Source organism: Phalangium opilio, unplaced genomic scaffold (genome assembly GCF_054372755.1).
Source record: "Phalangium opilio isolate 3A_F unplaced genomic scaffold, DU_Popi_V2 ptg000032l_1, whole genome shotgun sequence".
NCBI classification, from domain to species: domain Eukaryota; kingdom Metazoa; phylum Arthropoda; class Arachnida; order Opiliones; family Phalangiidae; genus Phalangium; species Phalangium opilio.
The window spans coordinates 7,208,579-7,220,911 of record NW_028324159.1 but is presented as its reverse complement, the minus strand read 5'-3'; the positions used below and the strand labels follow the sequence as shown (position 1 = coordinate 7,220,911).

At 39.0% G+C, this 12,333-nt stretch overlaps 2 long non-coding RNA genes and 4 other non-coding genes across 6 annotated transcripts; 5 read left to right on the top strand and 1 right to left on the bottom strand.

Annotated features, from left to right (window-relative positions):
- The first annotated feature begins 222 nt into the window (after positions 1 to 222).
- TRNAI-GAU (transfer RNA isoleucine (anticodon GAU)) lies at positions 223 to 295 on the top strand. Its single transcript has one exon. It is a non-coding gene; the product is annotated as a tRNA-Ile (tRNA).
- Positions 296 to 660: 365 nt separating this feature from the next.
- On the top strand, positions 661 to 733 carry TRNAI-GAU (transfer RNA isoleucine (anticodon GAU)). Its single transcript has one exon. It is a non-coding gene; the product is annotated as a tRNA-Ile (tRNA).
- Positions 734 to 1,505: 772 nt separating this feature from the next.
- On the bottom strand, positions 1,506 to 5,100 carry LOC149685612 (uncharacterized). The gene is made up of 4 exons (XR_016384015.1): positions 4,915 to 5,100; positions 4,351 to 4,780; positions 2,119 to 2,337; positions 1,506 to 2,056 (listed from the first exon to the last, which is right to left on the bottom strand). It is a non-coding gene; the product is annotated as an uncharacterized LOC149685612 (long non-coding RNA).
- LOC149685613 (uncharacterized) lies at positions 1,970 to 4,817 on the top strand. Its single transcript, XR_016384014.1, has 3 exons — positions 1,970 to 2,099; positions 4,282 to 4,357; positions 4,418 to 4,817. It is a non-coding gene; the product is annotated as an uncharacterized LOC149685613 (long non-coding RNA).
- Positions 5,101 to 5,275: 175 nt separating the features above from the next.
- Positions 5,276 to 5,348, top strand: TRNAI-GAU (transfer RNA isoleucine (anticodon GAU)). Its single transcript has one exon. It is a non-coding gene; the product is annotated as a tRNA-Ile (tRNA).
- Positions 5,349 to 5,422: 74 nt separating this feature from the next.
- On the top strand, positions 5,423 to 5,495 carry TRNAI-GAU (transfer RNA isoleucine (anticodon GAU)). Its single transcript has one exon. It is a non-coding gene; the product is annotated as a tRNA-Ile (tRNA).
- Positions 5,496 to 12,333: the final 6,838 nt, after the last annotated feature.

Below are 12,333 nucleotides of genomic sequence, written 5' to 3'. Positions count from 1 at the left end.
CGTTGTTTTGAAGTCTTAGAAGTAACGTAAAAGGAAATATTTTTCCACAATACTTGACGATAATTCTTTGCCTATGTTCCCGTGGCGCAATGGTTAGCGCGTTCGGCTGTTAAACGAAAAGTTGGTGGTTCGAGACCACCCGGGAGCGTTGTTTTGAAGTCTTGGAAGTAACGTAAAAAGGAAATATTTTTCCACAATACTTGATGATAATTATTTGCCTAAGCTTCCGTGGCGCGGTGGTTAGCGCGTTCGGCTGATAACCGAAGAGTTGGTGGTTCGAGCCCACCCGGGAGTGTTGTTTTGAAGTCTTAAAAGTAACGTTAAAAGGAAATATTTTTCCACAATACTAGAAGATGATCCTTTGCCTAAGCTTCCGTGGCGCAATGGCTAGCGCGTTCGGCTGTTCACCGAAAGGTTGGGGGTCGAGCCCACCCATGTGCGTTGTTTTGAAGTCTTAGAAGTAACGTAAAAGGAAATATTTTTCCACAATACTTGACGATAATTCTTTGCCTATGTTTCCGTGGCGCAATGGTTAGCGCGTTCGGCTGTTAACCGAAAAGTTGGTGGTTCAGGCCAACCCGGGAGCGTTGTTTTGAAGTCTTAAAAGTAACGTTAAAAGGAAATATTTTTCCACAATACTTGAAGACCATTCTTGCCTATGTTTCCGTGGCGCAATGGTTAGCGCGTTCGGCTGATAACCGAAGGGTTGGTGGTTCGAGCCCACCCGGGAGCGTTGTTTTGAAGTCTGAAAAGTAACGTTAAAAGGAAATATTTTTCCACAATACTTGACGATAATTCTTTGTCTAAGCTTCCGTGGCGCAATGGCTAGCGCGTTCGGCTGTTAACCGAAAGGTTGGTGGTTCGAGCCCACTCGGGAGCGTTGTTTTGAAGTTTTAGAAAAAACGTAAAAAGGAAATATTCTTCCACAATACTTGCAGCGGCCGTATTCTGCAGAAAAGTTAAGCTCCTCCTTCTGCCCTTGGCTCTCTGATTGGACCGTCAACCATTGCCCTTGGCCTTTTAATTGGCTACGTCTACCGATGACGTTACTTGCCTTGGCTCAGTGATTGGAGGTTCAACCGGCAAAAATAAGCCTTTGAATTCAGTTCAGTTTGAGTTTCAAGTTGAACCAAATTTCGGTGTAAGGTCAGTGTACAGTGTAAATTTGTCGCCAAAGGTCAGTGCTGCAACCTTTCACCCGAAACATTTAAGCTATTAACGCCACCTATCATATGAACTGAATAGTAATTTTGTGCCGTCTGCTCTTTTTTAATTTTAAATGACGTCAACGTATTTGAGACAGCCGCTTGTTAAGGTAACATCGTTTAACGTTGAGTAAGTTATATATTTTCACGTAAATAATGTGCTTGACATATTTGTATAAAAAATTAAAAACCAATTGTAATTGTCGAATTAAGTATTAAACGTCAAATCTTTCCCTGTTTCCATGTTGTTGATTTGATAACATCGAACCACAACTACCTCAGCGTAATGAAGGCATAATGTGAAGGGCACACAGATTTTTGTGTCAGTAGTTTTATTGGTAATGGTGAAACAGTAATTGTTTCATTCCTGTGTAATTTATCTTCAACTTTTGTATATTTATATGTTCTAACATTGGTAAGATTTATTTGTAGTTATTGTATTGAATTGTACATAGTAATGAAACATGTTTAAAAAAACTTAAAACGGCGCCGCATTCCCTCTATGAGTTGAAGGTTGTACCCTTGTTGGTCATTAGTGACTTAGGTAAGAGAGGACAAAGATGTGATAACATATTACAAAGCAGGTAAATGATGTCCACCGCCAAAAGAGAACCCTTTCCCGAGTTGACAATGAAAGGCATTCCTCAACAATATTCCACTTGTTATAGAAGAACGTGAAGCTCTGCGTATTGCAAACTTGGTAAGTTCTCGTAATGTATTAACCATGTTATTAACATTATTTTTTGTTGCAGGTGGGTGCAAGCTTCTTGAATAGCCTTCCTCCAGTTTTTGCTGAAGATTCCTCAAAGAGCCTTCTGCTTTCCATGAACATGGTGCTCATCCACTTGCCACTGAAGAACACAGAAATGGTCATAAGAATGGTTTCTATTCAATGTAGGGTATAATAGTCCACCTTCTGAAAATTTCATTTGGACATTTTTTTGAGATAGAGGGTTGCTGCAAAGTCAGTTAACCATTAAGAGTTACTGCGGTGTCCTTTTAATTTTATTCTTCACTTCAACATTTCATTGTTCTTTTTTCCATCATTCCTTGTTATTGTTTCAGCATGCATGGCCTTCCTTTATTGTTTCATTTATAAATGGGCTAAACTTTCTTATAGCTTAGTCGCTGCCTAGTAAGAAAAGCAAAGAAACGCTCATAGCTTCCGCTAATGCATGTTTGGAGGCCCTACTCATGTTTGCGTCTGTTTGGCAAATAATGACTGAAAATGAAAGGTCTAGGAACGAATACGAAAAGCTAAGGTTTGAAAATTAAAGGTTTTGACTGGAAACCGAGAGTATTCAAGCCAACATCATGACCGAAGTGAAACATTGCATCCTGAAAATAATGACTAGTTTTGATTTTTGAAGACATGCTCAAGCGAAGCATGTTCTACTAATCAGAGCTGTGCTAATTAGCTGACAACTAATTGAATTAGAATTAGCAATTAGGGAAATATTTATGAACTAATTAATTAGCCAATTAGCAATTAGACATAGAAACTAATTCAATTCAATTAGAAATTAGGCATTTATTTATCAAACTAATTAATTAGAATTACTAATTTCTAATTAATTACTTGTCTAATTAAGGTAAAAAAGAGACCATAAGTAAACATAAAAGTTTAAAAGTGCCCATGGATTTAGTACTTTGGTAATGCAAAATTTAACGTTTTAATGTCATTGAAAAACGGGTACGGAAGCCATGAATTATTCTCGAAAAATGAGACAAGCCTCGAGCCTTCCGTCATGTTAAAATTTGTCTCATTTCTTCATTTTCTTCCCACAGTTCCTATAATGGACCCCTGAGTAGTAAATACATGCGCACTGCTATTAATTCGAGTAGGTAAAACAGTCGAAATTTCGAAATGGGGCAGTTGCGAACTAGGAAATTTTCTACTAGTACTAGTATTCTCTCATGTTTGAGGAGCTGAAAAATTTTGAGTAGCACTAAGGTTTCCTCATCGATATAATAAGGCTTTTTCATATTCAAATAGATGAATCAAGAGTTAATTCCTCGATTTTTTACAACAAATTGGCGTAAAAGATTAATTGAAAATTCAATTAGCTAATTAGTTAATCCTAAATCTAATTAAATTTTAATTAGATAATTACCTTTCCGATTCATACTAATTAATTAGAATTACTTCTCAATTAGCACTAAGGTAATTAAAATACAATTACCATTTTCAATTAGTAAATTTTGCTAATTAATTAGAAATTCAATTAGCTAACTAATTAATTAGCACAGCTCTGTTCTACTTTACTGTAGATAATTTTCTAAATGCCATGATAGGTTGTTTGAATAACGTCTCCCTGTATTTCGATTATTTTCAATGCTCAATTTGGCATGCACTTTCTTCATGACGGCATGAACTCTCTCTGATTATTGTATTCTCCTTTGTGATTTTATAGTACTCATTGTAGATATTCTATTAATTCATTTTCACCAAAGTTTCTTTAATATCCAATTTGACACGTACTTTTTTTGATTCTCTCATTATAAATAGTTATTTTTTCGCGTTTAATTTATTTGCGTGTATTTTATGATTTATTTCTCGCATACGTGTTAGTTTACTGTTAACTTATATTGTAATTTAGTAGACGCTTCATTTAATAAGCGTTAGTTGGATTTTTGTTATCATTGACTGTTATTAAAAGGGGTTGTGAGCCTGTGTGGATAGTGCTCGTCATCCTCATAGAGCTAAGTGGAGCCGGGGAGGGGTTTAAAAAAGAAGACAAAGTCTGTTACCGCCTTTAATGCTTTAAAACCGTTAATGGCATGTTTTTAATCTGTTCACATTAGAATTATGTTGATGATGTCTAGCCTGTACTCAAGATGACATTATTTATAACCAGCATGCCAGCACCCAATCAGTCCCGATACGCTCTCAAACCCAAAAATTCGGCAATTTATTTTCCACTAGTATTAAATTTTACATATTTCTGACTGTCAAGAGTTCATTGCTTTTTTCTGTTGCATGATTGCAATTTACATCCTCCGAAGTCTTCATGACCACATACCTATTTTAAATATAACTTAACTATTCTATTGTCATTCATTAGACCTATTTCAGATTTACCATATTCATATTATGAGAAACAAAGGGGTGATTATACCAATTGCTGCATACTGAAATGCTTACTTTTCAAGTAACTGTTCAGTGTAAATATGGTTACTGGTTATGTTTTATAAGTTATGTCGATTTGCAGTTGTAAAGCGCTTCCGCGACGTCCTGTGTTAGTTGCGAGACGCAAATGGCTTGACACTCAGTCTCTGGATAAGCTTTTTCGTCAGCAGTTGGAAGATATACCTCGTCTGAGAGAGGAAAGGATAAATATTGATTAAAGGGTATGGGTGTATCTCGCTCATCAACACACCATTCCATGAGAATATAATAAGTGCGAAATTGTTAATGCCACAAGAGCATGAACGAATCACGGAGTTGCTCTTGCGATTTTGGTCATGCTAAGTGCTCAAATTAGGCTTTAACCATTCAGTTACCACGGGCGATCAGCCCTCTCACCTTTTTACTGCAGTGACCTTTATACTGCGATCGACAGTTGCCACACAATCTGAATAAGTAATAAATAATAAAAGAAATAAATTAAATGGTGTGTTTTTATTTAAATCGGATTTTTAAGGGGGAAATTAAAGAGTTTAGTTGAATACTTCATAAATTAATTAATCCTTCATAAATTACACTCACCACTTTACTCGACACGTTGATCAACGTCGGGAGGTTGATAGAAAGTGTTGAAATGTCGTCTGCTGTAAGTGCGTTCAGCACATAGCGTTACCGAAGCAACCAGTAAAACCGGTGTTTAACCGGTAACTCATTTGTCAGTTTATGAAAAAACATTTTGAATTTGGTGTATAAATTTGATAGTTTATATCTGAGTCTGCGCGGAATTTGCACCAATCACTGAGCCAAGGCATGGAACGTCATCGGTAGACGTAGCCAATGAAAAGGCCAAGGGCAGTGGTTGACGGTCCAACCAGCGAGCCAAGGGCAGAAGGAGGAGCTTAACATTTCTGCAGAATACGGCCGCAGGTCATTCTTTGCGTAAGATTCCTTGGCGCAAGGGTTAGCGCGTTCGGCTGATAACCGAAAGGTTGGTGGTTCGAGCCCACCCGGGAGCGTTGTTTTGAAGTCTTAGAAGTAACGTAAAAAGGAAATATTTTTCCACAATTCTTGACGATCTTTTTTTGCCTAAGCTTCCGTGGCGCAATGGTTAGCGTGTTCGGCTGATAACCGAAAGGTTGATGGTTCGAGCCCACCCGGGAGCGTTGTTTTGAAGTCTTAGAAGTAACGTAAAAAGGAAATATTTTTCCACAATACTTGATGATAACTCTATGCCTAAGCTTCCGTGGCGCGGTGGTTAGCGCGTTCGGCTGATAACCGAAAGGTTGGTGGTAGTAGTAGGGACTACCTAGATTCGCAGAGATCCAAGATGGCCGCCACCCCAAGATGGCCGCCCTCTCCTCATCCACCAAACTCAAACCAAAACTTTTCAGACAAGTCTGGACTAGCCCGAGCTGTTAGTTTCAACCCCCATGACATCATCTTCTTAACTTAAACCAAAACTAAACCTATAGTCAACCTTGACGTCATTCCCTGGCTTGCTAACATTGGGTGTTGCCCTTTAACCACTCCAGCTTTCTGTAAGCCTAAAGTTAATAAAAACACAGATTTTAAGACATCAAATATTTACTTTTTATAAGATGTACAGATATGGGTGATAAATAAATACAGAATATATATTACAAAATAATCAACAACCAACAAGGATAAACAAACATGTTTTAAAGAGCTCATTTTTCACGTTGACCCTGTATCGTTATTTGACTCGGAAGTGCAATCGGCGGAGGGACGTTTGGGTTTATTTTCTAATTGTTTTCTGCTTCGCCGTTCAATTTCGTAAAGAGTTAACAAAATGTTGACTATTAACCCGTAAACAAAAAAGAAAATGAGGCACAACATATTGCGAGGGCTATGATAGCAAATGATATTTAAATTGCTAGTACGTGCTATATGTAACATACTAGAGATTTAAGCGGCAGTTTTAATTGGATCCTATTTGTCACATTAGGCGGAGCGTAAGTAAAGAGATAATATCATTGGATAGGTTAATTAAGGTGGAGTTAGAAAATAAGCCTATAATTATAAGTCTGACAAGAATAACAAATATAGAAATAAAAATTTTTAATAACAAACAATATAATATATACAATAACAAATATTTATATGAAAAACCCACCACCATTTAAAAAGATTAAACACCAGTCGACCCAAACCCCCCACTGCCGCGTGACGTCGGGGTTAAAGTCTAGAAACAACATAAAAACATGTTACAAGTTGAATTCTAAATTAAAAAATGTGTCACATGTTAAAACTTAAATTAAAAAATTGAAAATATTTACCGCCGTTTCCACCGGTCTTAGCAATATAACCGGGGTCACTATCAATTGGGCAAGCCTATTGCCCCGCCGAATATTGTAGGCGGTGTCCCCGACGTTGGCTATGACGACTTTTATGGGTCCCCGATAGTCGGCGTCTATTATTGTTAAGAATTATTATACTTTTAAGCATTATAAAATAACTAATAAACATACCTATCGTCCCCTCGGCGACAAACAGCCCTTGGGCCGTTAAGCTGCTACGGCCAACAAGGCGGCCGTAGCTGTTCTCGGGCAGCATCACGCCTAACCCAGTCGACACGATTTTGATACCGTGAGGGTCGATTACGGTATCCACTGGACAATATAAGTCCAGTCCGGCCGACTGGGGGGTGGCGCGACGGGGAGTAAGCGCTGCCGGATGGATTTTAATCACGGGCAGGCAGGGCAAACGAGGAGCAGTAGAGAAAGACATCTTAAAGTTTTTGGGACTGGTGTTTCAGAAACAGAAGTTAAACAACTGATAACTTTCATTTTGAAACCTGGGGCTTATATACAAAATTAGCGAGGTCAAATCTAATAGTGTCTAGGCAATACTTTCAAGATTCTTAAAATTCAATAAATAGCCAAAAAGTTAATTAGATATATAGGCATAAAATTACAAAATCTCTCCGAGGTCTAAGTTTTTTTTTCGTATGCAAAAAAGTTGTCTAGGTGTGTTTTAAATAATTCAAACGAGATCGTGTTATATAAAAAAAACCCTTTAGCGAAGGTTAAAAAGAAGTTACTTTGATAAATGCCTAAGGGGACAAATATTATTCGTATGCAAAAACTTGTTTAGGCGTGTTTCGAATAATTTGAATAATTCTCACGAGATCGCTTTATATAAGAAAAACAATTTATTAGTGAAGGTTAAAACTAATTACTTTGGGAGGGACGGGAATTGTTTTTTTAACATGATTTAAATCTAAATAAATGTATATTAATATTAAACTAGAGAGGTCTTTTTTATATGGGTATTTATGGTAACATACTTCATAATCTCTAGTATCAACTCGTAAATAAAAAATGCATTTAAGGTTAAATTAAAAAATAGCATATCAGACATAATTATATATTTTTTAAACTCTTAATAAAAAAAACCATGTCTGGGCCTGTATTTTAAAAAAAAATGCCCCTGAGATTTTGGGTATAAAAGCTCGAGCATGGGCATACGGTTTTCACAATCAATCCAGCCATGAGTAGCAAATATCCTCAAGAATCACAGTCTATGTTTGACTCTCCACCGTCTTCTCCTGGGGATCGAGCCGGAACCAGCAGTGGTAAGCGGACCATAACTCAATTTTTGAAGCCCGACCCTGTCGAGGTGTTAATCGACTCGGACGACGAGACGTTCGTCCAAGACGTACTACAAAAACACGTCGTGGGCATTCACGGCATTGAAGGGTCTTACCGTCTGAGGAGCGACGGTCAATACTTCGAGACGCGAGTCCCCCCGCGAAAAGGGGACTATTTTGTAGACATAAGTGTCTACAAATTTAAGGACATAAAAGACTCCCAAGCCGACAAGCTTTGGGAGTGCAGCCACAAGCGGCTGAAACGAGTCGTTGACGGGAAAGATAAAGAGGCGGTCAAGCTCCTCAACGCCTTCCACCGGTTGGTGGAAGACATAAAGGGTGACGCGCAGGCCACGCAGCAGCCGCCAAGCAAAGTAAGTATCTTATTAATAATAAATTTACAAACCAAAATTTTGATCCAATTTTTTTTATTTCTGATAGAAATTCAAAAAATGAGTTCGAGCAGCGGCAGCAGCGGGAGTGACTCGGAGGGTAGTGAGGGAGAAGAACACGCACAGGTAAACCGGTACTACACAATTGAGCGGCAGATTGACAAAACGAGTCGCAAGTGGCATTGTAAACAAATCGATTTGCGTATAGCTTTTAAAAATCTGGAAGACATTCCAACGCGAGATTTTTTTCGAATTTTTCGAAAAATTCTCGACGAAGTTATACGTAAATTAGTAACCGAGAATCCCGGGTATAATCGGGTTCGATTTGTTTTAAGCTCCCCCGGATTGACGACCCCCGTTAATATTAAATTTATAAAAATTGACAAATTCACCAGTAAGCGAATTATGCGCACCATCTATAGAGTAACGCAATCTAGTCGGGACTTTGTCTTTAATGGCGAAGATTTTCAGTTTGATATAATTTTTCTAAACCTCGATGCAAATATAGGGACTTATTATAAATCCATAAAAAATAGAACTTTGGTTAATTTGGATTATTTCGTTAAACAAAATAACCAATTTATTTTTATGGAGAATAATGATAATCTCTGTTTTGCTCGGAGTTTAGTTCTGGGTAAAGAGATGGCCGATCGCAATTTTTATCAACAAAATAAGCAAGGTCCTCCCTTTAACCAGAACAATTTTGACAAACTGAAACGCAATAGCACCCTCGTGGGCAATATTGCGAAAATCTTGCACCGAAAAGCCGGAGTCCCCGAAGGTTTCGTTACTCTAGAAGATATTCAAAAATTTCAAAATTATTTAGTTCCCCATTATCGAATCGTAATCGTTGATGCTGCGAATAATTTTACCATATTTTTCAAAGGCCCCCAAGCTCCTAAATTTATCTATTTATTAAAAATTGGCGACCATATCCACCCCGCGAAAACTTGGCACGGCATGATGGGCGGTGTTACCTCTTGCAATTTATGCTTGAAATCATTTTACAAACGTGAATTGTTAAAAGAGCATAAATGCCCCGAGGATACAAAAGCTTATATATGTTTTCGGTGCCAAGGAGAAGCTTTTCATTTAACCAACGAGGACGTTTTAAAACGTTGCGACGAATGCCACCGCTACTTTTTCCCGGGCCCCTGCTACGAAACTCATTTACTTAATGGCACCTGTGCGAGCCAAAAACGATGTTTAGAATGTGGACGACTTATGGGTGACGACCACGACTGCAATCCCGAATGCTCTCAGTGTAAAATAGTTCATCCGCCAGGTGAACATTTTGTTATGCCTTTGGAAACCAAAATGAAAGCCTCGCGGTTTATTTATTACGACATTGAGACTATTCTTAGAAATAATATCCACGTCCCCATTTTACTAGTTTGCGACGTAGAGACTGAAGCTGGCTTTGAAACCAAAATTTTTTACGGCGCCAATTGCGTCGAGCAATTTTTAAATTATTTATTTAGCGTCGAGCAGGTAGTTTTGACTGGACAGAAACGTAAAACGTACCAACCGCGCTTTACTAACACTCAAGTCGTAGCTCATTACGCGAAAGCTTTTGATAACTTCTTAATTCTTAACGCTTTAGTTCATAGACACGTCACCCCTGCCGTTATTTTTGACGGCAGTAAAATTCTCATGATTCATCTCGAGGGACCGCAAATTAGATTCCTCGATAGCTTCAATTACATTAGTCAACCTCTGCGTAATTTCACCAGCATGTTTAGCCTCGGCGATGTGGCGAAAGGATTCTTTCCATTTGATTTTCATACCGAAGAAAATCTTAATTACATTGGCGTCATCCCTGAAGCTTCGTACTTTAACGTAGCTCAAATGAAAGCCAATGATTATCGAGATTTTCAAGCTTGGTACGCGTCGATGGAAGGATCTATTTACAACATCAAAGAGGAGCTTATTAAATATTGCATTCAAGACGTCAAAGTCCTGAGACAAGGCGTCGAAGCTTTTAGAAAAATTTACGTCGATCTAACAAAATTAGACCCTTTTTGCTTGAAAAATATTACTTTGGCGGGTGCTCTAACCACTATTTATCTTAACAATTACTATAAACCTTACAGCATGGGGATTGTTCCTTCTAGCGGCTATAATGCCAAATTTAATCACAGTCAGATTAGCTTAAAATATCTCGCTTGGGTGGAAAAAACGGAGGATATAAAATTGCGAACGGCTTTAAGCTACGGCGGGGAATATCGGGTGGGACGCTATTTAGTCGACGGCTATAGCGAAACCCCGCCCAAAATTTACGATTTCCACGGCTGTTACTTTCACGGTTGTCCATGCCAAAAACTCAATGCTTACAATACCCAACTCAAGGCCAGCAACAGATTTCTGTACGAACGTACGCTAGATAGAGAGCTGTTTATTAAAGAGAATATGCCCGGCTACGAATACACTTCTATTTTTGAGTGTCAATTTGCTAAGCTTTTAAAAGAAAACGCCGAAGCTAAGGCTTTCTGCAAAAGTTTAACTTTTCGGCCTCAAATCACAGCCCGGAGCGCTCTCTATGGGGGACGAACGGAAAATTTTGTTCTTAACTGCCACGTGCAAGGTGAGGAGAAAATTTTCTACAAGGATATTATTTCTTTGTACCCGAAAGTTTGTCGCGATTGTCCGTATCCTAGCGGCCATCCCATTATCTATAACAGAGATTTTGACAAATCGATAGGGTGGTATTTTGGTGTTATGAGTTGTCGTCTGCTGGCCCCTCAAAATCTCCACATCCCCTTAATTCCATTTCGCAGCGGTGGTAAATTAGCCTACGCCCTCTGTCGCACGTGTCTAGAATTACGAGCGGAAGTCTGCGATCACACTGTCAATGAGCGGGCTTTCGAATCAGTCTGGCCAACGGTTGAAGTCTATGCCGCTATGGAACATGGTTATAAACTCCTCGATATATTCGAAGTATACCATTATCCAAAAACGGAATATTTCTTTGCCCAGTACATGACTGATTTTATCGCCCTGAAAGTGAAGAATTCCGGATTTCCCGCTCACGCGCAAACGCCTCTGGCAAAAGAGGCGTATATCGCCGATATAAACGCGAATGAAAAGCTCTCGCTGACCGTGGCGGAAATTCAATCAAATCCCTCCCTGCGTAATATCGCTAAAATTAATTTAAATTCTCTCTGGGGCAGAATGGCGTTAAATACGGGTAAAATTCGCAGCATCTTCATTAATAATTATTACGAATTGATACGATACGCGAGCGACTACACTCTGGAATTAGTCGATTTGCGGCCAATTACCGAGTCAATCGCTCTCTTATCGTACAAGGCTAAAAAAGATTACGTTTCGGACTATAAACTGGGGTCGGCGATCGTGGGGAGCTTCGTCTCGTGCTACGGGCGACTCGAATTAAACAAGATGCTGCTTCAATTAGACCGCGCAGCTTTGTATTGTGACACGGACTCGATAATCTACCGCCATCTACCGGGAGAGTTTGACATACCAACTGGCAATCATATTGGTTGCTGGGCGGACGAACTCGGCGGTGATTACATAACTTCCTTTTGTAGTACCGGCGCCAAAAGTTATTCGTTTCGCACTAGCAAAGGAAAAGAAGTCATAAAAATTAAAGGGTTAACCCTAAATCGAGAAAATTTGGAAAAACTTGACTTTGAAACCTTTGAAAGTGTGGCGATGAATCCGGAAAAGGAAGTTGTAGTCAATGTCCCCTTTAATTTTAAAAGGGATAAATACAAGCTGCAGCTGGAGGCCGTTAAAATGACCAAGAAATTTCGCCAAACCTCAAATAAGAGAGTGTTGAACGCGGATTTGCAAACCAGTCGTCCGTACGGTTTCAAAGAGACAACATCCGCGTCGACCTCTCTTTCGCATGAATTACGAGGCTAGGCGGAGACATACTTTCGAGGGCTTGTGGGAAAGTTGCGTTCCCACCGAAGCCCTGGCCAAAGACGGTTTCTATCTTGCAGATGTAGAGACACAGACGACGCGCTGCGCCTT